This window comes from Bacillus rossius, chromosome 6 (genome assembly GCF_032445375.1).
Source record: "Bacillus rossius redtenbacheri isolate Brsri chromosome 6, Brsri_v3, whole genome shotgun sequence".
NCBI lineage: Eukaryota > Metazoa > Arthropoda > Insecta > Phasmatodea > Bacillidae > Bacillus > Bacillus rossius.
Genome location: NC_086334.1, coordinates 41,076,129 through 41,102,883, shown reverse-complemented (window position 1 = coordinate 41,102,883; position 26,755 = coordinate 41,076,129). Strand labels below are relative to the sequence as shown.

At 40.7% G+C, this 26,755-nt stretch overlaps 1 protein-coding gene across 3 annotated transcripts in view; it reads left to right on the top strand.

The window, feature by feature from the left end:
* The window catches only part of LOC134533084 (disheveled-associated activator of morphogenesis 1), a 271,265-nt gene that overhangs the window by 55,060 nt on the left and 189,450 nt on the right, over positions 1–26,755 (top strand). Inside the window, exon 1 of one of the 3 annotated variants that reach the window (XM_063370322.1) lies at positions 24,069–24,137. The exons of the other annotated variants lie outside the window; for them this stretch is intronic. The gene's annotated coding sequence lies outside the window, so the exon portion shown is untranslated. Of the gene's footprint in view, positions 1–24,068; positions 24,138–26,755 lie in introns of those variants that run through there. 3 annotated transcript variants of the gene reach the window in all.

Below are 26,755 nucleotides of genomic sequence, written 5' to 3'. Positions count from 1 at the left end.
CTCTCTCTCTCTCGCTCTGCCATTTTATCCCTTACGATATACTTACGAGTCGAGGTTTGAATTGCCACAGAAGTACTGAGTTACACGCTCTTTTTTTCTTCAGCAGTGGGGTTTGAAGGTTTTTTGCATTAAATAATGAGGGGTCCTGACTCAATATCTGCCCCTGAGCCTTAGTTTGGTGCTCAGGCCCTGCCTGCGGGGGTCATCGTCCTCCCCACGACGGTAGCGACGACGGCGAGGTTCCAGATGCGGCCGGTGTTTAGGACCTTTCGGCGCCGCAGTTAATTATAGCGGGCGTGGCGACCCGTTCGCGCGGCTAACTTTTTCAGCTCTCGCCACAAACACGGTGTCTTGCGCCGGAAGGCTTATGCGTGAGTGTGGGGGAGGGGGGAGGAGGTGCTGAGGTTTTTAAACCGCCCGCGATTGACAACGCCGGGGCGTTAAACGTTTAGACCGAAAATAGCCGGCCGTGGGGAGGGGGGGGGGATCCTCGTATGTGGGACGGAAGTTGTAGGAATGACACGTTTACTGTGCGCGGCTTGGCGTTTTGGCTACAAACTCTTCTCGGAAGCTCCGGCCCAAAATTTCCTTTCGCCACGTTGAATTATTCACATCGCCACGCGCCCGGCGTGTTGTAGACCTGGTCACATTAACATGTACTGAGGAACTTGTTAGAACCAAAAGAAAGATATTGGTTAAAACTCTAATGAAATTGTCGCCGATTACCAAAATTTAAAAAATCTTGTAGGCCAATTGAAGCGTCCTCGCGTAAGGGGGGAGGTGTAGTTTTTTTGGTAGAAAAATGCAGAAACAAAAATTATTCAGTTACTCAAGTTGCTGGTAAATATTTAATGAAAAACTCCAAAGGAAAAGTCGGGACGAGCTTAGATAAGAGGTATTTTTTTATCACATAATGTTTTTTTGGGTGGTTGGATCACTTTTCCCTGGAACGCTTCTGTTTGTATCATGTTTTTTTTAATCACCGACTACGAAATTCCGCCTCTCCCCACATTTGTTTCATTTTTTATATAACAATTTGTTTTGTGGTAATAGCACAATTACAAGAAACTGAAAATTATAATAGTAAATTCAATTACAGCTCTCATCTACATTTATTAAAAAGTCCAGTTTATATTGTAAAATTAATATTTTTTAAATTCAAATGTATTTAGCAGTCCTGTAGTTGCGTTAGTTTTGTGTGCTGGACTATCGCCTAAGGTCTTTGCGGGGAAAAAATGACCCCACGGCCATTTGTTGGCCACAAGTGCTCCAACGTAATGTATATAAAGAATATATTGTCATCCAGTTAAATTAAAATTGTTATTATGAAACGTCATGGAATGTCAACTTGACCATGAGTAAATCATGTGAGTAGGGTATATATATTTTTTTCTTTTCAAATCTTACACAGGCGGAAAATGAAATCCCAGCATTAAGAAGTCGTAAGTTTAGAGGATGCAATTTAGCAAGCTAAGCAACTGTCTAGGCAACAAATTAATTTTAATAAAAATCTCAGATCACAGGTTGAGGTATGTGCAAGGGGAGACATGCGATTTGGTGGAACATCAGTAACTGCTATAGTCACCACGATTCAGAACACAAGCGTGCAAACATGCATGCATTGTGTCATACATCTGCCGTATGTCTTTTTTTTTTTGGATGCAGTACCATGCGTGTTGCACTTGGTCGGTCAAATCAACAACGGTTAAAGCAGGTATTGGATGACAAGAGTATTTGTCTTCCCATAATGCCCCACACGTGCTCAATGGACGAAAGGACTGGTGATCTCGCTGGCGGACGCAACTGGTCGACACTCTGCAGAGCACGCTGAGCGAAAGCAGCGGTATGAGGACGTGTTTGAAAACACCGCCTCAAATACTGCGAATGAACGTCAGCACAACTGGTTCAATCACCAGTCTGACGAACGAAGCCACTGTCAAGGATCTTGGGATGATGACGATAGTGATCCTGCTGTCAAAGGAAATCGCTCCCCGGACAATATCTCCTGCTGCAGGTCCTAACCCCGAGTGTGTAGAGCCGCAGACAGCTTGGTTCCCTGCTCTCATCTGGCCTCCTTACCAACCTACAGCCATCCATCGCCGGCACCAAGACAAGCGGTCCTCATCTGAGAACACAACAGATCTCCACTCCGCCCTCCAGAGAGCTCTAGCTTGACACCACTCGAGTCGACGATGGCAGCGATTCGGAGTTAGTGGCATGATCGCTACAGGACGTCTGGCTCGTAGCTGTCCCTCAAGTAATACAGTTCGTTGTGTCACTCTGGTGCCAACTGAAGCTCTGATGGCTGCTGCAGATGCAGTACGATCCACCCCAGCCATGCGGCGAGTACGGCGGTCTGCCCTCTCCGTAGTGACCCGTGTGCGGCCGAACCCCGGTCTTCTCTAGGCAGTACCTTCCCGTGACCAGTGCGGTCAATACAACTGCCAAGTATTACTGCACTATCGCGGAAGGAACATCCCACCTTCTCGTAGCCATATCACACGGCCTCCTTCAAACTCAGTAAGCTGCTGATACTGCCTTCTTCGTCCATTGAAAGGCATGTTTAACTACCGCCCACCTCATAACGTCAACACCAGACTATGACTAACGCTCACGAAGTGTACAAGGCGTATTTAAAGTAAACTTTGCTTCTCGAGGTTATAGTGGCGCTACTAGCACCACTCATCTTCAACTAGCGCGCAAGTTTGAATACACGTCTTTCTGTTTTCGTCTTTCCTGCATCTAAGCGTGCACCAATGAAGTAACTTACTAAAAATAAAATAGTATCACGGCATTTTCGTAAAGTACGAGTCAAATCCCTTAACGACCGAGTGGTAGAAATCTTGACCGTCACACCACAAGGCGTGACTCAGCGAAGTCGCACGCGAGAAAGTTGTGAACGTTGGTTTTTTTATGGAACTTGGAACAGGGAAAAACTTTTTTCCCCCTCCGGATGAAAGCACCCTTAAGCGAAGCACTTGGGGGAGGATGGGGCGGTCGTTTCCGATACTTCCATATTTTATAACTCTGACGTCATTTTTATTTTATTTCTTGCGAGGTGGGGAAGATAACATTTTATCGACGATGCATTTTTTTTTATTTTACCTCGAGATTTGACTTTCTCCCCCTACTTACATTATTATCGGATTATATAGATAGCAAGCTGCTGAGTGCTTGTGATTAAGGTTAAGTTCGTCAGCCATTCCAGTCCTTGCTAAGTTAATGCTTTTTGGTGAAGTGTTGATTGGATTTTAGAAAGAGGAACTGCTTTCTCATATTTGATAGTGCATCCAAACAGACATCCAAAACAAGCTGACAGAAACATAAATTCAAATACTAAAAACTAATAATACAGAAACAGACACTAACATAAATGGGAAATATGTACGTATAAATATAAGACAAAATATGAAATATTAATAATATAAAAATAAGATAACAATTTTGATACAGGAAATGTCAAGCAGCCATACGTTAAGCAAATATTTTGTAAAAATTTGTCATGGTCAATGTTATAATGGTAAATTCACTACTGTAATTAATCTCTAAGTCAAAATTAAACGTTTTTTTTAAGGGATTGAAAGATCACCTAATATTATTTACAGTAAACACATCGCAAAACGATATTTTAACACGCTAGTAGTGATATCCGTGCAGTAGTTAGAGAACCACGGGAATTAATTCATGCCGATAGAAGTGAACCGTCATTGTCGTGGCCGGTACTTACAACTTACGCTTGTTCCGTTTCTTTAACGTGAACCGACTTTGGTCAGCGTGTCCGTTAAGTGAGTTTTCAGTGCTGCGGGTACTTGAAGTGAAGGACGTCGTATAAGTGAAGAGTAGTGCTGCAGTTGCTGATAACTCTTTATTCTTACTCTCTGCTAACTTCCAATTCGATAATGACTGGTTGCCCCGTGTGTTCGACGTGAAATCTCGCAATTTTTCCCCCAGTTTAACACGCGTGAACGTAAATTCCTGCACGACACGTGCAAGTTGAACTAAAGCTGTCCCGCGGTGTAGTCGCAGTTACGTTTCTTTGTGCAAACGCACTCGCTCCCTTCCTTGTTTTAGCTTGAACCAACCTGACGCAGCCCACTCGCCGAAGAGACATCCTTCCTGTCACAAGTCCATCCTCAAAGATGTCGTCAAGGGAAGACAGCTTCCTGGGGCCTAACGATTGTCCCGTATAGTACTAGCAAATATTACACCGTTAAAAATATTCACTTTAAATTTACGAAGAACGCTAGTTAAAAAAACTATCCAGGGATCTTCATAAATTTACGGCCGTCATCGTAAATTGACGGGCACTGAGTGCACTTTCTTTTAAACATGAATCCAAAAGAATATTGAGGTTATACCATCAAAACATTAGAAACAACTGGTTGAGTCTACAAACTGTCGGTACACACAGGGGCGCAACAACTAAATTTCCAAAAAGGGGGGGGGGGGGGCAATATACCTTTTTATAAAGAATCATCGATCCCCCCTATTGAAACGGGGGGTCCGGGTATTTCAAGGTGGAAAATGATGCAGTTTTATTATCTAAAAATTGATTACACAGCACTTTCTTTGCCCCCGTTTGCCCCCACTTCAAGGTTTCAGAGGGGGGGCAAAATACCCTTGCCCCCCCTTTTTTTGTTGTTGCGCCCCTGGGTACACACAACCTTTGTCCACGGGTGTGTTTACCTTTGTTTGGAACCAAAAATACAACTCGGGAGTCTAAATTTGGCGTAATTTCTACGAAGATCCTGTGAAATTGAAATTAATAAGAACTCTTTGTTTATTTGAGGTTAATTCTTCTTCGTAAAGAAGAATTCACTGTAGTTTCTAACAGTGTAGCTCAGCATGGGAATCCAGTGTGTTGAATAAAACAACCCGTTTTATTTTTTCTTGATTTATCTGAACAGGTATTCAGAGTGCGCTAGAACGTACAATTAAATAAATATGTTCTTTCTGGATATTAAACTAAATAAAATCTAAGGTTAATCTTCCGATGAGTGCAACTCATTATGTCATCATTCACCCTCCTCAGAATTAGAAGTATTTATGCTAAATGTCTCTGAATTTATGATTTAGGTCCTTAACAGTGACTACGACGTAAGCAAACCTTCTAGTGAGAAACCGATTGTAATTCTTCTAATACAAAAACGACATGAAAATGAAACTATTTAAGATTGCGACCACTTGATTCTCCATTGACAATACACGGTGTGCCTCATAACTATAAAAATATATATGTAAAGAAGTATGGAGTACCTATGTTGAACTTCCAGCGATACAAATCAATTCTGATCTTTCACTGATATGCTGTAAATTGTACTGCTTCTAATCTGATTTACATGACGACAGTTTCAGTTTTGTCGGTTCAGTTCCATCCCTCCTTACCCCCCTCCCCCCCTCTTTTTCCAGTGGTAGATCTCATTATGCATGCACCCCTACGCTAACGTCCTTTCGGAAAGTTTTCTTAGCTCCACATTATTTCATTATTTATTTACATGTTTATTTATTCTGCCTCCCTAAGGTTTAATTGGTCAGCTTACGCGCCCATACCTTAACCATAACATAGTGGTAAATGTATGTATGGTATAGTGGTAGGACCATGGGGTGGCCATGCACATGGATACGGCGTGAAGTTTCTTTTAGTCCATATGATGGTCTGCGCCATGTTTGCGGGACACCAAAAAATTAGACTTTGTGTGTAATGTTTTGCATTTTGGAAACGGGTTCAGAAGAAACCACGTGATTTGAAAACTGCTCGAGATATCCGAGTGGTGTCTGTTTACGAAAATCATTTAAGAAAGCGCCGAGGGTGGATGTGTGTGTCTGTTTCCGTATTTATTTATCAAACCATTTTCAGGAGAGTGAAAATGTCTAAAACCGCGTTTTTTTTTCCCTTCAGAATAGTTTTTAGACACGAAACGTCCGGTAAAGATTCCTGAAAGCACTCAGGGGACCGCGCATTACACCTTTTATCTTCATTTCTCCGCCATTTAATGTTATGATTACCTCTCAGATATCACAGATACTCTCTGGACGACGAGGAGACTGCGTCCCGTTTCAGAGCCTTGCGCTTACGGGCGACACCGCGCTGGAAGCACCAGCGAGCGTCGAACTTATCGTCAGGTCGACTCCAGAGTCCAGACTGAAATGTTAACTCTGGACGTAACCGACTTGACGGTCACCTGGCTCGGCGCTGTGAAAATCTGAGAGTCATTGATCTTGGAGTTCGGGCATCTTTCTTTTCCTTTCCATATGCAAAAGTAAAATGTTGGTTAGATTAGATGTGTTACATAAATACAATTCTGTGAAATATTTGCACCTTGTTTTTTTTGTTGTTGTTTAGCTAACTTTAATAATACTTTAAAATGAACGATTCTCGTAAATATTTATTTTCCGATTCCCCTCTCACGCCTTGTCAGATAAACCCACCCCAGCGTGACAAAGGTCGTGGAATAAGCGTGGCTTGCCCTTCGACACGGAGGCTAGAGGGTAGCCGACAATAGCCTCCTCCCCCCTTTATTTTTCGGGTTCTCTTCCCCCTCGATTGTGTCCGTGTGTGAGCTGGGAGGGAATAGTGCACTTCCTGGCTGTGATACAGGCAGGCCAATAGTTTAAAACGGGTTAAAGGCCACATTGCCAACTTTGGGAACGAGCCAATTTTATTAGTTTTTTAAGGAAGGGGACCTAAAGACTCCATTTTGGTATTTGTTTGAGCACTAACAATCAATTATTTCATTTTCAAAATTTTGCTTCATTACAGCATTGTATGCAATCAAAGGGGAATGGATTATGTTAATTCACTTCTGTAAATGACTGCTGCTGTAATAATACTGGCATAGACATTATGTAATGGGGCTCTGACTTAACGAAGACAAATTGTCAATATTAAAGGATGGAAAAATACTATGGCATAAAAAAGGGTTGAAATCAATTCGGTGTATTTTGGTCCTTATCTCTCTCATTAAAATGTCGCTTGTTAAGCTAAACTAAAATATAGCTGTTTCACTGAGATTCATAAAGTTATACATACTTGGATATGAAATAAAGATAGATGATTATTCTTAATAACTCCTAATTAATTTTTCTAACGGTTCAGTTCCTTTCACCAAACCAATATGGTTTTAGGACTTAAATACAGATAATTTACTGGTCCTATGAATTAAATACGTCGATTTTATGCATTTAACATTCTAAATGTTTTAATTAGTTAATGGAATGTATTATCGTGCTTCTTTCAACTAAGCTTGAAAAGTTCTATATCTGTTTCCTCTGGCTGCTGCATGCTTACGAAAGACTTAACGGGATGTGGTGGATTTCTCTTTTCCTTGTCAGTTAAGAAATGGTGGCCCGTTCGAGTTACGTTCGTGAGGTTTGCGGTGAGCTTAGATTTTTTTTTAACATTCATCTTACTATTGTAGCTCGATATTCTCTCCCTCCCCTTCCCCTTCCAAAAAAAATTTCCCTTCCAATCTACTAGAATGTTTAAAGACATACAGTTAGTGGCAAAAGTGTTCCTCCAATACCATTCACAATGAAAAGAGCAATAAATAACGGGAATACTACAAAGTAGTGTCTTTTGATACCCATTATCTGGCTTAATCAACGTTGTAGATAATATAACTATGAAATAAAACCTCTCAATTCAAATTTTCTGAAGAAAAAAATAAAGAATAGGAACTCTTGCAGAAATGGACGTTGTTAAAGTATTGGCCCAATACAACACAATTAAGTTACTCACGGCTGTTCAGTTTTTTGGTAGATTTGCCTTTAGTAGTTATCACTGCTTTTAGTCATATTGGCATTGATTCTACAACTGTTTGTGTGATTTTTGGGCCTATTTTGCTCCATTATTCAGCCAGAAAAAACTGTTTTAAGCTATTATTTACTCGTAATCCGCTTTCTTCTCGGTATCTTGTTTTGTTATAGACAACAAGTGCTCAAAGAGTTTGAATCTGGAGCCCGCCAAAAAAGGCGCAATCAGTAAAATTTCATTCAAATTATTAAAAATATTTCAGCTGTTATTTAATTAAGAAATCTACCCAGAAGGGAAGTTGAATACACAAGTCGCCTGGTGTGAAACAAGTCTGAAAGGAGTATCTACACGGCAGTTGAACCAGGCAAACTAGTTGAATCAACCAAACCGCCTAGCCTGGAAGGGGCTTCATAATGTCGACAGAACAAGTAAAGAGATGCGAGAATAATACGCAGTCCTTGGAAGTGTCCCAATTTGAGGGAATACAGTTGAAAGGGATGGTACTCGCCCGCGGGTAGCCGTATACATAGTTTACTAGGAGGTAAGCAGCTACTGAGGTGTGTGGTCGGGTGGAAGGTGGCGGCGTACTGGCAGCTGTGGCGTCCTGCCCGAAAGTGGGGGGGAAGGATCTGTGATCCTTTCACTCTTGGCAGGATGTAGCAGCATCCCTCTCTTCCCCCAGGCCCACCCGCTTTTATTCCATCTCCAGCCCTTCCGGGAGTTGGTGCCCCCATCCACTTCTGGACTGCTCTTCCTGGCTACCGAGCCGCGGGTGCAGACGGATCCACGGGGTGGAATCTGCAAGGCGCAGTGAGGCAATTTCTCCAGTCGCCATACGCCAAATAGAACTTTTGAAGAGTTAAATAAAACTTTACAAGCCTGTGTTTGTTACTTATATTAGACATTGATGGGGATTAGGCATCTCCATCGTTCAATAAAGTTTGCAATAAAGCTTCCGTGCTATTTTTTTTTTGTTTTTGACATGGCATAGGACCTATCTTTGGCTACTTATTCGGTGTCACCACTTGTGAACATGTGTGTTTATATCATGATGGTTGAAGTCGCCGGCGCTTACAGACTAAGAGCCTGTTAGTCAATTATGTGGTTGCAACAAGGTACAGAAGGTTTGGAGGTATGATTTATGCCTTGTCATACCAAAAATTGTGTTAAATTGTCCTAAATTATAATTATAGCAAAAAATATGTAAAAATCCAAGCTGGCAAAGCCTAATATCCCTGAAGTATTTTATTTTACTTATTTTTAATAATCTAAAAACCCTGAAATTGTTATTACTTCAACATATGAGAAATATAAATCTATATTAATTTTTTATCATATGTGCCGGGTGCATGCTGAATCTTGGCAAAACGAAGACAACAGGGCGAGGTAATTGTGACCGGCGTGCTTGCTGCAAACGATCTCATCCAGTGGTCGGAATTTTTGCGAAATATGCGCGTATTTGATATTTAGTTTATGTAGTGCAAAAAGAAGACAAAATAAATACAATTCTTTGTATGCTTTTCTTCAGTCTCCCATTAGTCTAGGGCCTATTAGCTAAATAAAATTTTACGAAGCTCTAAAAACATTTCTCGGCTGCTTTTCCACATGATAACAAATATTTCCTGGGTTTTCCCATACAGATGAAATACATTTTTTGACGATTTATGGCGTAGTTATTAAGAAGGTATGCATTCAAACATTATTTTATTACATGCTTCTTGTATTGACTAACGTTTTGTTTGTGGTACTTAAACAGTCTTAAGACCGCTTTCATGTTGATCGATTTCTTTGTTTTGTATAGCAACTACGATGGGGAAGGGGGGGGGGATGCGATGATTCAACAGCATTGAATATCCACTTTGTAGTTCCGTAGTCGTAATTTATTTTCTTTGTGGACAGAAGGCGACGGCGTGACCAGGGAGGAACTGGGAGAGGTGAAGTTGCAGTGGTTCACCGTTGCCTTCCGCAGAATGCAGTTGAAGGGACAACACAACACCCAGTCCTGAAGCCGGGAAGGAAACTTCCCCGCAGTTCGAAGTCCCCCACGCGGTTGGGAATTGATCCCATGACCTTTGGTCCATCAGCTAATTAACAATAGAGGTCGGACGTTTTTCAGTCGTAAGTTGTTAAAAATGTCCTAGTGTGTTTTTGAACGTAACGATTGTTAATCTGGCCATGATCGATTAAATTTTTGCCGAATTGTGGTCAACAACGAATTTCAGAAGTTTTATCCCGAGTGTTCAGTCTATCTGTGATAAACTATAGCTGATCGCGCGTGATCAGAGTGCCCAATTTCGATGCTGTTACACTGTTAGACATTACAGTAAATTAACGGAAATTTTGACTCAGAATCATTACGAAATCAAACCAAGAGTTCTTCGTAACCTCAAACAATTGGAACTTCGTAGGAAATACACCGGGTTCTGACTTCCGAGTTGTGTGTTGCGTTGTAAACAAGAAACAAAAAAAAAAAAAAATAATAAACACGGGAGAGTAAAATGGTTTTCTCTTAGACGTAAAAAAAAGTTTGATGAATGTGTTTATGTGAGATCCTTATTGTTCAGTCGAGTTCAAAGTTAGTTAATTCAACAGCCTTAAACTTACGGAAGATGACCGTAAATTGTCGAAGATCCCCCCGATAATTTGTTAACCAGTGGCTCTTCGTAAATTGAAGGTAGGAATTTTTGACAGCGTACCTGATGGACCCGGGCCTCGAGCGCCTGCTGACGTGGACAAGGTGGGTTTTTTTTTGGGGGGGGGGGGACAGTTCCAGCGAGTGCCGGCGGGCCACAGGCCCCCGGGAGGGAATCAATAACACGGGGGCAGCTGCTGCAAGAGGTCCTCGGCGCTGCTCGCTTGAGCGGCCTCGTTCTGGGGTCCTCGCCCGCCCCGCCGTGGAGGGTTGTTAGCAACCCCCGCCGCCACCGCAATATATCACAAGGGTGCGGCGTGCAGGCGACGCACCCATGCAGCCCGACGATGAGGGTTTTTTCCCCCCTCCCGACGTCTGCGCCTTCGACGGCGTCCTGCGGTCGGGGGGGGGGGGGGGGGGGTCGCGCTACGGCGTGCGTCATGTAACTCGTTCCAAATTCGACAGTTCTCAAAATAACACAGTCAATTTGTGCTCAAAAGCCCTCCCCCCCCCCTCTTCACTAGCGGGAAAGTTGTGGGGTAGTTTTCTATTCCTTCCTTTCTATTTGTTTTATGGGGTGCTGAATCCGAATCTGAGGTTTGCTTGCAAAATTTCGTGACGCAACATTGAAAAATAAATAAAAAAAGTTAAAAAATATCTGTCTTTGGTGTTTTTTTTTTTTGCGTATAACTCGAAAACTATCAACCATTAGTAAATAACCTTCATACCGATAATTAAACTACATAATATTTCCTACTTAGGTTACTATTTAGGTTTTTTCTCCGACGCACCGTTCGGGCTCAAGCGCGAATTTAAAATTGACGTATTTCATCAGCTGTCTCCGCGAAAACCCACTTTTTCTACACCAAAACCCTAATTTATTATTAAAGACTGTCGTTAAGTGAATCCCTTGTAGTTTTAAGTTTGATGCAATGTAGACTGGTTTTAAAATCTGTGAAACGGGGTCGGTAAACCTAAACGTCAGGACTATGTTTCATGGAAAACTTAATCTAAAGTTTTAAAGATTTCTACTTATTCCATGCATACAGGCCAAAATATGGGCAGTATACAACAGACAGGCATCCCTATCCAAAGATGACTCGTGTCTGTTAAAACCCATGCACAAAACTCTCTGGCTGCGCGGGCTCCCCTGCGAATTTCCGCCGGCCCCCCCTTGAGAATCCTACAGATTGATGCCCCATGGAGTGGATATCGCCGCGCTTCACCTGTGATACACATTTCCCAACTGTCACTTGCAAAAGTAACTGAAGTCCACGTGAACACTGTTGACGGAACGACAGGGGCAGAAGGGTGCGTGGATACATGACCCGGTCTGTACCAAGGAGGGGCCCCCGCCTTATCGGGTGGCGCGACAACAGAGGGTTGCTCTATTCCTGGAAGGCGCGCGCGCGCACGCACCCCCTCGGGGTCTGCGGTCGAGGGTGGGGCCTCATTTGGGCCCCGGGTGACGAGCGATGGGCTTCCGATCGCCTCCGGCAATACCGGAGCCGGAGCCGGAGCCGGATGACTGTCAGGTCGAAAGTTATTTACGAAGAGCTGCACGCACAGACCGGCATGGCCCGGAGTACAGCAGGAGGTGACCACGACATGCCGGTCGCCGGACCGGCACTGCGACAGGCTGGGACCCTGTGCTTTATTATCACTTGCCGTCGAACCGCGAGCCGCCACAGTCCGTGTGCAGTTTTTAGAAATCCTGAAAACATTAATCCGACTCGGATTATTTTATTATTATCTAAAGATGCAACAATTCCATATTTGTAACAGCAACATAAACCACACCCAATTCATCTTGAAATCTTAAAATTACAAAAAAAAAAAAAAATGATTTTAAGGCCGGATAAAGTTAGTCATAGCGGGTGATACAATCCTATAGCCAGAGGGACTCGAAAGGCTTTGAATTATCATGGACGGTGTTTATGAAGGTTTCCTACCAGCAGAAATACTTATAATAATCATCTACTTAATTTTAAGCTGTACGTTGGGAAAAAAAAATTGTACTTTTCTTGAACACTCAATGTCTGCTACAAAACAAGACTATCTATGTGTCTCAGATCTTGTCACAATAACTTGTTGAATGTTCTCGTTATAGATGTATTTACAGTAAAATAAAAAAAAACTACATTTTCATTCAATATGCAGCTTTGCGCATATTTGTATGCTTGGAGCTTGTAGAACTAGTTTGTATTGGTATCCCCTCCCCCATCCCTTTGTCCACGTTTGTACTTTGTGGTCTTTCAGCAGCTCTTTACAGCTCATTCCACTGCATAGGTATCAATCAAAAAATTATAATTACTGTTTGCTTGTGTGAAAAATGTAGTTTCCACCCGAAAAGCATAAGTGTCGGCATGTGGTGGGATGGGGTTGACGCTCAATGGAGCCTGATGCCGCACACGAAGGCCAGGGTTGAGGAGGAATGCTGAGGTTTGATCCATCAAGGTAAGGCGGCGACACAGTGCTTTTGGCTGGGAGAACCTTCGGCACACAGCAACGCCGGACACTTTTCCCGCTTGCGAAAAAATCATATTCACATTATAAAGATTAAAAACTATGTGCTTTTGTGTGCCTTTCGCAGGTTCCCGGCGTTGGCTTCAAAACCTTCGTGCTGTGAGAAGCCTGTTTACTACGCATTTGAAATCTACGTCGTCAGTCTTTCTCGACACACTACTTGTGGTGATTAAGACGATACATTGAGACATGGTTAGCTCAATTCTGTCTGTCATTTCGCGTAAGGATTATCTTCGACAGGTGATGCGGGGATTGAATTACTGCTACAAACGTAAATGTGTTTTGTTTTATGCTTTTGATGAGAGTTAAAGGTCAGCATGTTTAATTACTGTTCATTGAGCTCACAAGTTGACACGCCGCGAAAGGAATCAGAAAGACACCTGAAGAATAAACTAGGGAAGGTTTTCCAAAAGAAGTCTGTCGTAGGGGAGAGGTTCGTAGAAACCGCCTGTCGGAATGGGGCGATGGCCTTCCAAAGTTGAACGGGCCTCAAAACAACACCGCAGAATGGCGTGTCTGGACACTTTCGCTTCCTCCAGCAAGCACCCTCGCCAGATAAATCCTCTCCCCCTCTCCACCCTCACAGCTGTGCAATTTCCTACCGCCCTTTCTCCCCAACACCGCGCGCATGCAGAAAACACTTCCTTGATTGCGATGGCCCTAGCTCCGGGTCCCTCCCCAGGCCGTGTTTGCTGTTCGTGGAGGGTTGCGCGGGGAGTCAACCCGGTGATTTGATCCTCCCTTTGCTCTACCCCCTTCCATGCTACATTCGGCGATCCGGGAACATGGCTTTCAGAGGGTTGTCCGATCCGTCTCCCCCTCCGCAGTAGTGATGTGTCTGTCGTTCGTGAACGAATCTTTGAGCGAACGAAAGCATATGATTCGTTTGTTGTGTAAAGAATCGGTTCTTTTTTTTCCTTCTCGAAAGCCGAACACGATTCGGGAGGATGTAAAACTCAAGAAAGAACGAGGAAAGTGAACCGGCCAGTCTTATTCGTTCTTAAAAATGTAAAAATGATTCGTGACGTCGGGTATCACGAGTTTTACGATTCTTGGTGAGCCATATCCCGTTGCCAGTGCTGTGGTCAGTACTAAAAAAGCGAAATGACCGAAACTTTTGAACGAATCATTAGGTACACGGAACCAAATATCATCATACGATGGGAAACTCTGGCCAAATAGCATTGGCGAAGCGCGAGCCACTTTCCTGCATTGCTTTCTAGCTATTTTACACCCCACTCCGCTAGATGTCACTACTGTAGCTGGTTTTACGCACTTAAAAACTTAGGTACTCACCACGTCGCCAGGTGCGCCACTTACCAAACGTTTGTTTGCAAGCAGTTTTCAACACTCGTGAATTGGGATTAAAACTCATAATACTAAGGCGTTGTCATGATGTAACTATACATTATGTCCCTTAAGTAATAATAATTATAAGAAAATGAAATATTCATTGCTTGTGAGACTGTTACATTTTATTGACAAAAACACTAGTTTTTTTTTCCTTCTTGTAATCTATTTAAATACAATTGTAGGTGTTGAGACAACATTTATTTAACTAGATATTAGCGTTCTCTGAACTTTTTTTTAACACAATGAGAGGAATTATTTTTAAAATGACACGTAACATTCAGTTAACTGAAAACTAACTACTTGAAAATGAAACTATAAATGTCTAGATCATAGATTTCTAAATAAAACAGTCTCAAATACGGACTTGACCAAATATTTAATTTTGCAAACAAAAATCCCGTCATTGACTTTGAGCCATGGACTATAGAATACGTACCATTAATTTGTGACTCAAAGCTCACGCTAGGTCTGAACTAAAGCGATTAAAACAGAGGCACTGCTCTGGACAGAAGTATCCGTGCGTGATGTCACATGATGACGCATTAAGTTACTTATCTAACCCAAACTATTTGGCTGAGGAATGTGGGTTGTCAGTTCCATACCTTTAATAAGATATATTTCGCTGTCACTGAATTTGTTGGTTCAAAAATGTATTTGAATACATCGTTTGACAGTTTCATTAAACGCGTATTCTTCCCTCTTTTAAAAATTTAAATAAATTTTTTTTTAGGTGGCGTTAGCAATCAAAATATAAAATAAGAATTTGTGAATGCACGAACATTTAGTACTAGACTAGAAGCTTCCTAGGATGTTGAAACTCGGGAGTGTTTAGCACATACAGCATGTGGGCTTTACAATAAGTACGGTCACGTAGTGTATAAATATCCATGAGAGATAAACTAGGCTTCAATGGCGTTTCAGGCGGAAATGAAATATGTTAAATCACAAACCAGAGGGTGTTTTGATGGATGGGCACATCCCCTGCGTACATTAATTACAGCGGGGATGCGTGGAAACGGCGTACGCCACGCTCCCTGGCGCGGACGGGACGAACAATGCGAGCGGCTCTGTTTTCATACCCCAATACACACGGGGGCGGATGTTGCCTTGATGAAAGATAGAGGGGGGATCATGACCACACCCACCCCTTCCCTCTCTCTCCGCCGTGGTGCTGGTCCCCAGATACCCACATGAAGGCAACTGTAGTCCATGGGCGTGGAGGACTTTCTCCTCAGTGCAGTTGCTGGACATGGGAGCAAGAAGTACGAGCTCTTGTTTGGGAGTGTCTTATCTCATTGACACTGGAGTATAAGCTCTTATTTGGAAGTGTCTTATCTCAATTACACTGCATTCTTAGAAGAAGTCACAGCCAAATTTATGGGCATTCTCTCCGAAGAATGCACCTCAGAGGGAATGTTAGTAGTTCCAGACTACTGGGTCTCCGTAGAAACTACACCGATTCCGACTTCCTAGTCTTGTGTGTCCCGTAGTGAACTGGATAAACATTCGCATGGACTTAACGAGTGTTTGAAGGGCTTGTAGTAATAAATTTCGTTTCTTGTGAGTTTTTTTTTTTGTTAAATTTATCGAACTTTTTTCCCTAACCTAACTAAAACTAATTATATTTGTTGGAGGAGTCCGTGTAAGGGAGGGACCTAGGTGCGTCTCAGGTCGAAGCCTATTCGCCAGTCATGCTGGGAGAGAGTCGCATACGGGGATTGGCCAGCCATGGCAGCAATTTTTGCTATGAATAACTCCCATATCTTAAATATACACTAAAACTAGTTAAGTTTGTCCCAGGTAAAATCTCCTGGGCATTGCCTGTAAATGTATGAAGCTAGAAGATCTTGGATAATTTGTACAGGTTATCTTCGTAAATATGAAACATTTTTAATAGTGTGAGATCATTAGAGACAGCAACACATGACTACACAGATGGAGGATATTTGAGGAAGGGATGGGCAATGGCCTATTATCAAGAAACCGTCCTAGTATTTGCCTTGAGCGGTTTCTGGAAACCTTGGAGAACATAAATCAGGATGGACGTATCGTGATCCGAACCCAGGATCTCTGGATTGCGGGGCCAGTGTCTTGCTCGCTGCGACACCTCGCTACATTAGTGCGAGTTCCTTGCCTCGGGAGCTGATTGCAGAGTTCTGGTGCACTGAACCATAGACTAGCAGCGATATGGACCAATTCTCGAATTATGTGCATGGGAGTCATCACTGACTCACGGATTTGCCAAAAAAAATAAAGTCAATCAGCATTGATGAATGGCGTTAAAACAGATACGAGGTTTTGCTTAAAAATTATGGGATGTTAATTTGTGTTGCCGTAGTACATGTTTATCTGTGTAAGTAACGAAATATCAAATCCAATCACATCACCAAAAGCATAGTGGGAATGGTTAAAATGCATGAATTAGAATTTACGTCGTTAAGCACAGTACTGTACTTTAAATATATTTCCGCAGTGCAAACACTACTTTTCATCCAAAACTTTGGCTTTCTGCAAACGTGCATCAGACCTCGGCTTCACGCAGTGTCCACGTGGTACCCCATGCACTGAGCCCCCCCTCCCCCTCCTTTTCGTGGTCGGAGACATAAATTTATTCATGCGCGGCTCGCACGGGCAAACTACGTCGTCATTGGTTCATTTAATGAACCGGTTGCTGTCTTGGTTTCAAAATTCTTTTATTCAGGAAAGCAAATTACATCCAGCATATAGCAGAGCAATTACAACGATAAGTTTCGCATCAGTGCGAGATATTTTGTCTCTTTCTTCTTGTCGGGTGTGAATTAAAGTTTAATTGTAGGCCATATCGTTTGCGTTACAATTTTGACATTATGTACATTCATATGGGGAGGGGGAGGGGGGAGATATCACAAAAATAATCAATTTTTTAAAAATCAACTCCCACTCAAGACATGACATTACAACACATATTATGATTGGGTGTAGGAAGTCACCTGGGCGTGGCACATTGAGCGACAAGAACGTTGTTTGATGCACTTGGAGGTCACTCCTGTCGTCGACAGGGAGTCAAAACCGCACCACTGCACTTTATTTCACTTTTACTTTCACTCGCACTTTATGTAAAGCTAGGTGGTCACGAAGTGGCGGGGTTTTTTTTTTAGGAGGGTGGTGGGCGTGGATGTCAACGTGACAGCCATTTAGTTTTTTCCGAGAACGGCCGAATGGAAGGAACCACGCGACAGTGCACGTTTGTACCGTCGGGGTGGAGTGAACACGATAGGCGTGCGCACGGTAGGTGCCACAGGTGCCTTGGCACCACCATTAGGGTAAACGTTATTTTGTTTTTTACAAGCAGAAATAATACATACTTACAAAAATCCGTATTATTTCCAAAAAAATATGTTTTCCAATCGTGTCGAGTTACAGATATGTGCTCATAACACTATCAGTATATCAATTATCAATCGAACCAACTATACACACGGAAACAAGCCAGTTGCAATTACTTGTGTTGTACACGCGGGCCGCGGCTACGAAACTTCTGAAATGTAAATACTTCTCATAGTTCTCCTCGAATTACATAGAATGCGCGCTCGGTGTCCACTGTTCACTCCACTCGGCAGGCGCACGGAATAATAGCCGCCGTCCGCCAGGGTTTATTTAAAAAAAGAGAGAGAGTTTAGTTAGTTAAAAGGATAGGCTTACTCGATGACTTATATGCAGTCGCCGACAAAACATTTTTGTTGTATTCCAAAAGTTAAAACTTTTGCCCACTCTTATTTGTGTATTTTTATTATTTTAATATTTTACATATTTAAGGTATATTACAAAACCTCCCTTGATTTGTTGATTTTAAAACTTAACATTTGAGAATGTTTTTTCTAGCATTTATTTGGCGTCTTCAGAAAACATATAAGTACGAGTACGGTTTTTCAAAGCCACCAGCATGAATTCTATGCAAACAATTTGTGCAATTTACTTTATGGCTCAACGAAGCTTAAAACTGTAAATGGTTTAGTAGTTTTCCTGGTGATTATAACGTTCAAAGCCATAATTTGTCATAAAAAATGTTAAAATTTTTACATCTGTGTATTTAATGTTTTTGTTCGGAAACACCTTAAATAGCACCATTTTGCGCTTTCAAATCCAAATTTTTCCGGGGGGGGGGGGGGGGGGACCCCCGGACCCCCGGACCCCCCCGCTTTAGGCTCGGGGTCCGTGAATGACAGGGCTGTTGTGTAATCTGGCACCACCAATACTGAAGTCCTACGCACGCCTATGCACATGGTGTGTTCCAGATTACCTGAACCGTAAAGATATCAGTCCATGGAGTGGGTTTCTGTGTTGAAGTTGAAGTCATCTGCACTGTTAAACATTCTCACCTTAAGTTTATGAAGAAATGCTGGTTACGAATTATCCAGGGGTATTTGTAAATGTACGGCTTATCTTCGAAAATCTATGGTGCTGAGTTAACGTATTTTGATAATGAATCAACAAAAGTAATCTTATTATATTAACAGAACCTTTAGAATCTTGTTGAATATACTGCAAAAAAAAAAAAACAACCCTTAATTTTCCCTTCCATCCTTGTATCTACCCAAGTCGGAACTCATAGTTTATTTCAGGTCAATTCTTGTTGAAAAATCCGTAAATTAGTTGTAATTTCTTACAGCGTGGTTGGCAATTGGATAGTAAACAAATAATAGCTGTATAAAGGCCAATAAGTTATAAATTTGTTTAATACATGTAAAATAACTCGTTAAGAAAAATCGTGAAGATATGTAGTGAGTAGTGCTAAACAAACATAATAACAAATATGCAAGGAATTAGTGTTAATCTCAATTATAACCAAAAAATGTTTTGCTATCTAGGTTGGAAAGGAGGTTTGTGGTTCGGTCAGATTTTGACTTCAAGTCAACTCCCTTCTTACCTCCATTATGTGAACATTTTGGAATAGACATCTGGTAGCAATTACTGTTAACGTCTGTCTAACCACCCGTCCCAACCGAAATTTTTTTAGGACCAACACTTTCACGTCTTAAAACTTCTCGACCGAAAGAAAAAAAATCGACGATAATCCAAGAATTTTAAAATCAGCTGTAATGACTCTCCCTCCCTTCTTTGCATTCTGTCACAGTTGTCTATAAGGAGAGCAGAGAAAGTCAAGTTGGGAGAATATGTAATTCAAAGAAAACAATCAGTCAAGAGTCTTTTAAAAAAAAAATCCACACCCAACTCTACTACTGAGAGTAATAACATGCCACAAAAATAATTGGAAATAATTATTTTTTTGGAAGCATTTTACTACAAGGACAATTTTTTTACGGTTGATGTATTTTTTTGTTCAACTTAACCTCATCCTAAAGTTTAATATTCCATCTTAAATTATTTATAATGAACTAGTTGTTCAGCTTCAACTTGGAAGGTAAGTACAAACGCTAGGAACTTGAAACCGTAAGTCGTGTACACACGTTTTCAACTTGTTTGTTTAAAAATGAAGCTGCAACCGAAGTTTGTTGAATAAGATCAGACTTGACCTGTATTGTGAATGAGTGTTTCGTGCAAAGTGGCGATGTGACTTAAGCTAGCTGTTGCTGTCTTTATTCTGTGCCTAATAAACGATCATCTAAGCGCGTACAAACTAACTGTCGCTATACAAACATTTATCTAATACTTATACTAACTGAATTCGAAATATGAGCATGTAAAAACTTCAGCAAACTTCAGACATTAAAAATATCAACTGTTAAAAAAACGGCGCAGTCAGAATACAGTTTTAGTAGCTTGGTAGTCATAACTCCCCGATTTCCGGTCTTTTTTCATGTTTTCGTTTTTTAATGTATGCATCATAGAAAACAATTTTTAGAATCTGCAATGCAAGTATACGGAAAACTGCACTCTACTTTGAAATAGTAAAAACTGCTTTACATCCGTTAAAAGCACTTTAATAAAATATTTTAATTACTACAATTTACTTTAACATATTTTCACACTGATTCATCAGTGGTTGCCTCTGATTTTTCTGTCAGTTACGCTACCTTCAACACTGATCCTGGTCAGTAACAGCTTGCTAAAATATACATTACAATTAACTGATTTTAATCAATAATTCAAGTTTAACATGTGCGAGGGAAAAAAAAACTAAAAAAAAAAATACAGACTTCAAAATACTGAGTTTCACTAAAAAGCAAAATCATTAATGTTTTATCCACAAATTAATACTAAATCGTTTTTTTTACGTATTTTAACTATGAACCTCATGATTATTATGTATTTATTAATTGCTTTTAATTACACCTTTGTCTCATTTCTCTGTCATATAATTTTATGGCTACCACTCGTAGTTGCGTATGCACGACGAAGAGATTGCGTGCCAGTTCCGAGTCTTGCGCTTAGAGTCTATACCGCGCTAGAAGCTCCAGCGAGCGTCGCACCTATAACCTCGCCTCGCTGACACAGATATAACCCGGTGACTGGACGTTAAGAGCATCGTAAACCATTACAGTCTTGTACACAAGAGTGCTGTTTTTAAAGACTGCTTCGCGGCTATGTTTTGGCCTGCCGCACGCACCCTTGCATTGTGCCTCTCTTCTCTTTTTCTCTTGTTTCTTTACCAGAAGAGATTGATCTGGAGTCGCCAACGCCCTCTATCTCTCTCCTAGAACGACCCGCCCTCGTCTAGCCAGGCCGGCACCGCCAGATCTCGTCTCGGTTCTCTGCTGTCCTCCTCCCGTCCACCCGGGTACACACACGGTGCGCACAGCTTCAACGCGATTTCAAAACTACTCGAGTGGGGTCTGATTACGAAAAACATTTAAGAGTTCTCCGAGGGCCGAAAAGTACTTTTATTTCGGATGAATTTTTTAAACAGTATTTTTTGAAGAGTTAAAATGGCTAAAACGCATGTTTTCAGAGCAATTTTTAGGTGTAAAACAAACCAGTACAGATTCTTTGAAAGCACTTAAGGGACTTGCATTACACCTTTGTCTTCATTTCTCTGTCATATAATGTTACGGTCACCGCTCAAATTTCACAGTTATCATGTGACGACGAGAAGACTGGGCGCCAGTTCACAGCCTTGTGCTTAGAGGCGACACCGCGCTAGAAGCACCAGCGAGCGTCGCGCTTATCATCTCGCCTCACCGACACAAATACACCCCTGACGAGGTGGGTCCGTTAAGCTCCTGCCACACTGTCAAACTTCCTCGTCCAACACCTTCCAATATTCTGTGTCAAATAAATTTGGCACTACCGCAGCCGTGTTCGTTTGACAAGTTGGATGACTTGAGAAGTTTCCATCCAACATTTTGCATGTAGAACGATGTTGGATGCAACCAGTCAGTCAAAATCGTGCCCATCGAAAACGGAAAATGACCTACGTTTCCGTCACAACCCATCTTAAGAATGGCGGAAGGACACGCGTTTAATTAAAGAGGTCATACAAGTGATATATAACTAGAATAATGTTAATGCGAATGTCGTATGCAAAATAATGTTATGTGTAAAAAAATTGAAATTATGTTTCTATAACTTTGAAAAGTCACTGAACTTTTATTTCAAAATGTAACGAATGTTATTGTGAATTAAATTGATTTATGTTTTAAAAATTTAAAACGCACAAATAGCATAACAAGTTCAAAAATTCCGTCTAGCAATTTGATGCATTATTTAATTTCAAAATGAGATAAAACTGTCAAAGTTTGAGACAGTTCAGACCGAAAATAAACTTTGATAGCGTGACATGCTTAAAATATATATATTTGAGGTTGGAGTTTCGTTCGCGATCCGAGATTGTCTTCGTTTATGAACTGGGGTATACCCAAAACTGTTGCAACATTTAAGATCAACAATCGAATTGAGATTGACTTTGGTTATATTTAGGGCTGCAACCCCCCCCCCCCCCCCCTTCCCCACATTATGTTTGAAGTTCGAAGACTATCCGAGATCTAGTAAGTATTTTCTCAGGAATAAATATCGACTGCACATTTTATCTTGAAAGTTACTTCACGAACCACACCTTGGGTTTCAGATTGAATGCTAAGATACAGTTTTAACATACCATTAGAAAATTTATAGTCTCTTTCACTGTGTCAACAAAGATTTGTCTTACGAATGTCATATTTATATTGAGATTATGCGTGAAGAAGTTTAACCTTGCGAAACAAAATTCCAAAGTTCAGCGATAAAAAAGCTAAATAAAAATTATATAAATTAGTTACATGAAATTATTTTAATTTATGTCTTGGAACACAAACGTTGTACTTTGGTCATATAAATTCATTAACAAGAATTGTTTTTTCTGAGACCACATTTTTTTCGATTATTACCGTTGAGCAGTGTTAGTAAATATTCAGAAATATTATTTGACATTAGGGAATAAAATAGACGTAAAAATAGTTTTTACAAACAGTTAGGCATTTTTAAGATTTTGAAGAAAAATTACCAATTGTAGTCGTTCCCTAGAAGTGACTTTCGGAAAATTTCTCAGTAGCTACATAGTTTTTGTTTTATGGTCCATATACCCCCAAACAATCGCCATCTCAAGAGTGTGTGTGTGCATATATGTATATATAACCACGCATTCATGTACACGATTAGTGCCGTAATTTTGCCCAAATCACTTCCTTACTTGATAGGTAAAATATAGAGTTTGTTAATGTACAATATATAACAAAAACGGTAGAAAGGAGGTAGGTTTTTCGAATACCAGAAAAATCGCTATAGCTTTCTTAATATGAAAAAAAAACTCATCCGTTTGAAGTTATTATACCTTGTTAGTGTAGTACCAAAAAACGTTACTCTAAATCAGATTTGGGTGTTTTACAAACAAGATATAGTAGCATGTATACAAACACTGTTATAAAACTGTAGTTTGTCTGTTGATTTGTTCGAGGTTGACCAAAAACTACTGTACCTATTATGATGAAACCTTTTTTTGTGTTTAAAAGCTTATTACCTGACTTAAAAACTGATATATATATATATATATATATATATATATAATCTCGTTACTCCCTTAGTATGTACACTATAAAATTCGTTGTAAACCTTTTTATGAAACAAGTTTTGATAAAACGTCAGTCCGAAGCAGTTTTCGATACAGCCGTAAGGAGTTATAAAAAAAAAACAGTGGTTTAAGGACAAAACAAGTCCCTAAGTAGGTAAACTATCAAATCTATTCAAATGTATGGGAAAACTTAGAAACTATTATCTGAAACGTTCGGCTGAAAGAATTTACGAAAAAAAAAACAACCATTACTTCGAGCTCTGTATAAAACAGGTATCGAAGTACAATTAGATTTAAATTTATAACTGCATTAGGGGATTTCACTATCAAATTAGTTAGAATTTATTGTAAATCTTATAATTATTATCTAAAACTTAAGTCTATTTTTTTTATACAATCAACGAATTCTGCTAGGAGTAGTAAAATAGGTGTTAAAAAATTACGTTACTTACTGATTTAGGTGTAAAATTCTGTTTTTTAATTCATACTGCGCAATTTCGCAATTTTTTTTTATATTTTTTTCCCTAACCTAAATTAAAACTAAGTGTAGTTGGGAAGGGTCTGGGTTAGGGAGAGACTCTATGTGCGTCTCAGACCGAAGCCTATACGCTCTAATCATGCAGGGGTCGCGTTGTGTGTTCGTTGTTGATCGGGGATCAGTGAATCGCAGGCCTGCCGAGCCAAAGGGTTTGAGGGCTGTGACGTCGATCGCTGTGGTTAGTGGGAGTGGGAGGGGGAGGGTAGAGGGGGAAAGTCGCGCATGCGCGCCACTCGTAGCGCGAACTCACCGTAGCTGCGGGTCCGCTCTCGCGGTGCGTGGGTCAGTGTGCGTCGCGCGGTGCGTGGGTGACCTTGAACCTGGCCCTGGGCGAGCTAGCGGCGACGCCCAGGTACGTGAGGCGCCCGGCCACTCGCTCACTCGGCTTCAGCCCGGGTCGGGCAGGCTCTGCAGCGACACGTGAGCGGAGACGAATCTCACCGCAATGTCACACGTGCGGAGTATTTGGCCGCGGTGTTTTAAGTATCTTAAAAATTGGATCAAGTACAAGGATATCTAATGTTTATCATTACTTTAAGGATTTTTTTAAAAAATTACATATCTTAATCCTGACAATGTTGTGGTCTCGTATCTCGATGATATATTTTTTTTTTTCAGTTAACTTTTCGTAACCGTGAAATTCAATCTCATTGGTTGCCATTTACTAGTAGAAACGCGCTCGTTCACTTCGAATCAAAATATTTTCTAGTTATTTTTATTTATGTAACATATTAAAAATAATTATTTTATGAAAGCAAAGTTATAAATCAAGCAGTAATGAAACTGCTAATTTTTCCTAAAAGCAAACCGTTTTACAATTTTGATCGCACTGAGCTAGTGTTGCCCCGACGAGTGGTTTCAAAAACGAGTAGCTGAAAGCACGCGCAATGTAATGTAGGCTCGTACAAGCGGAGGATGTCGAGCGTAAGCAAGTCACGTCACTCGGCAAATACGGTTTCCGTTCTCTGCGAACGACCGCTGAGAGAGAAATTAGCTTTCCTCGTTAAAATACTACGTGGGGTTGGGGCCGAACTGTTGCAGCGACTTTATTGATCAGTATGTTGCCTTGGGGGTGAGTTCATTGACAAGAGTGAGAATGTTTATTCAACTGAATCTTGATGAACTTTATTCAGCAAATATTTCACTCGATTTTAAACATAATGTTTTTGTGTCAGTAATATTACAAATCAAGTCTGTTGAAGTTCACAACACTATTACGTGCATCATAGATTAATTATATTGGTTGGAAAAAAAGTAGGGGCAACGTATAACGTCATAAGTTGGCCACTGATAGCATACTTAAATTGAGCAACGAAGGAAATATGTAGTATGCAATATTGGTAACAGCGAAAGTATAATAACGTCGTGAAAATAAATACTAATAATAGTGCTAGTTTTAGAGCGATACTAGTGGTTGTTCGTACCAGTAGGAGTGAAGTAATAAGTGTAATGAAATATATTTAAAAGTGATTAAATAAGTACACAATAAGTATTCAGTAGATAGTAATACATTTATTGGAAATGTGTGGTAGTGAGTAGTATTCACGGGATAAATGCAGGGCGTGTTTTTTTTTTTTTAAATTGAATTCATATAATTGTACAGTGTGTATAAAGAATGCATGTTTGTAATTGTGGCAGTTCGTGTTTCGCGATATTGAATGAATTAAATTGACGAATAGCGAGTTATTTTTGGCGTGAATTTAATATAAACAACAGAAATGTGGACACTAAGCTTCTATTGCCATAAAGCCATAAAATGGTTTTTTATGTTTTTTTAAATGTTTGTGATTTGTAGTAGTGTTTTATATGCAATTCTTTAGCTGTGTTAGGTGCAGGGCCCCCACATGGCCGGTGCTACCGTTGCTATGGCAGCGGGGCCCATGGGTCTAGGGGGCCTGCGAAGGAATGAAAAAAAACTTAAAACAAAAAAGTAGGCAATTTTAAATAAATCATAGAAAACAATTAAACAGTAAGGCCTAAATTTAGTTACCGATGAAATATAACACCAGAGTAATATTATTTGGAATGTGCTGTGCGTACAGAACGTGTCTGAATCTACAACTGTGAGTAACAAAACCACCACCAATTGACGTGACACCATGTTGACAGTGCAGAACACTTACACTCATTTATTTGCCTTTATTCAAAATATATTTACTTTGACAATCGAAACACTGACTTAAAACTAGTTGTAATGTGTTTAAAAAATAATTGTGAAAAGGTTAAAAAATTATAACTAAAACAATGTACACAAAGGAAATTTTTTTTTTTAATCTCTGTTAGAAAAAAAAAGGGGGGGGGGGGGCATCATGACTTCTAGCAACGGGGCCCACAGAATGAAGTGGGGGACCTGGTTAGGTGAAAAGTGTGTTGTACGTGTTTCATTTGCGATGTTAGGTGAAATATTTTCTTTTGTCAGGTGAATCGTAAAATTAAGTAATGTAAAAACGGTTCGTTTTCCTAAGGTAGGTTAGTTTTGGAATCATTGAAGTGATAAAAACACATATAAAGGTTTGGTGAAGGTAGACCAGTGAATTTATATATTTATTGTTACGAGTAGAATGTAGGGAGAATTACTGGGTTCGTAAGGGATAGCCCAATTAGCACAGTTTAATTTATTACTAATGTCTACACTATAAATTTAATAACTGCACTCAAGATTTCTGTCCACAACAATTGGTCTTACACTGATCATTGCAACATTAACACTTTTCCACTGGAGCTTGGTTCGACAATGGCCCGCTCTTCTGTCCGCTTCCTTCGCACACTCACACACATAGAGCCGCAGTACAGTCCCCAAATGGCTCGCCAGGCCTTCACTCGCAGGTATCGCCTCCCGATAGGTCCGGTTCACTCAGCAAGGGCCAATTGCCTTCTTCAACTCTCGCTGATCTCACGGGTATGGCCAGTATCATTCCCCGAGGTGTAGAATCCCCCCCTACTCTGGAACTCTCGCGGAGACCGGCGTCG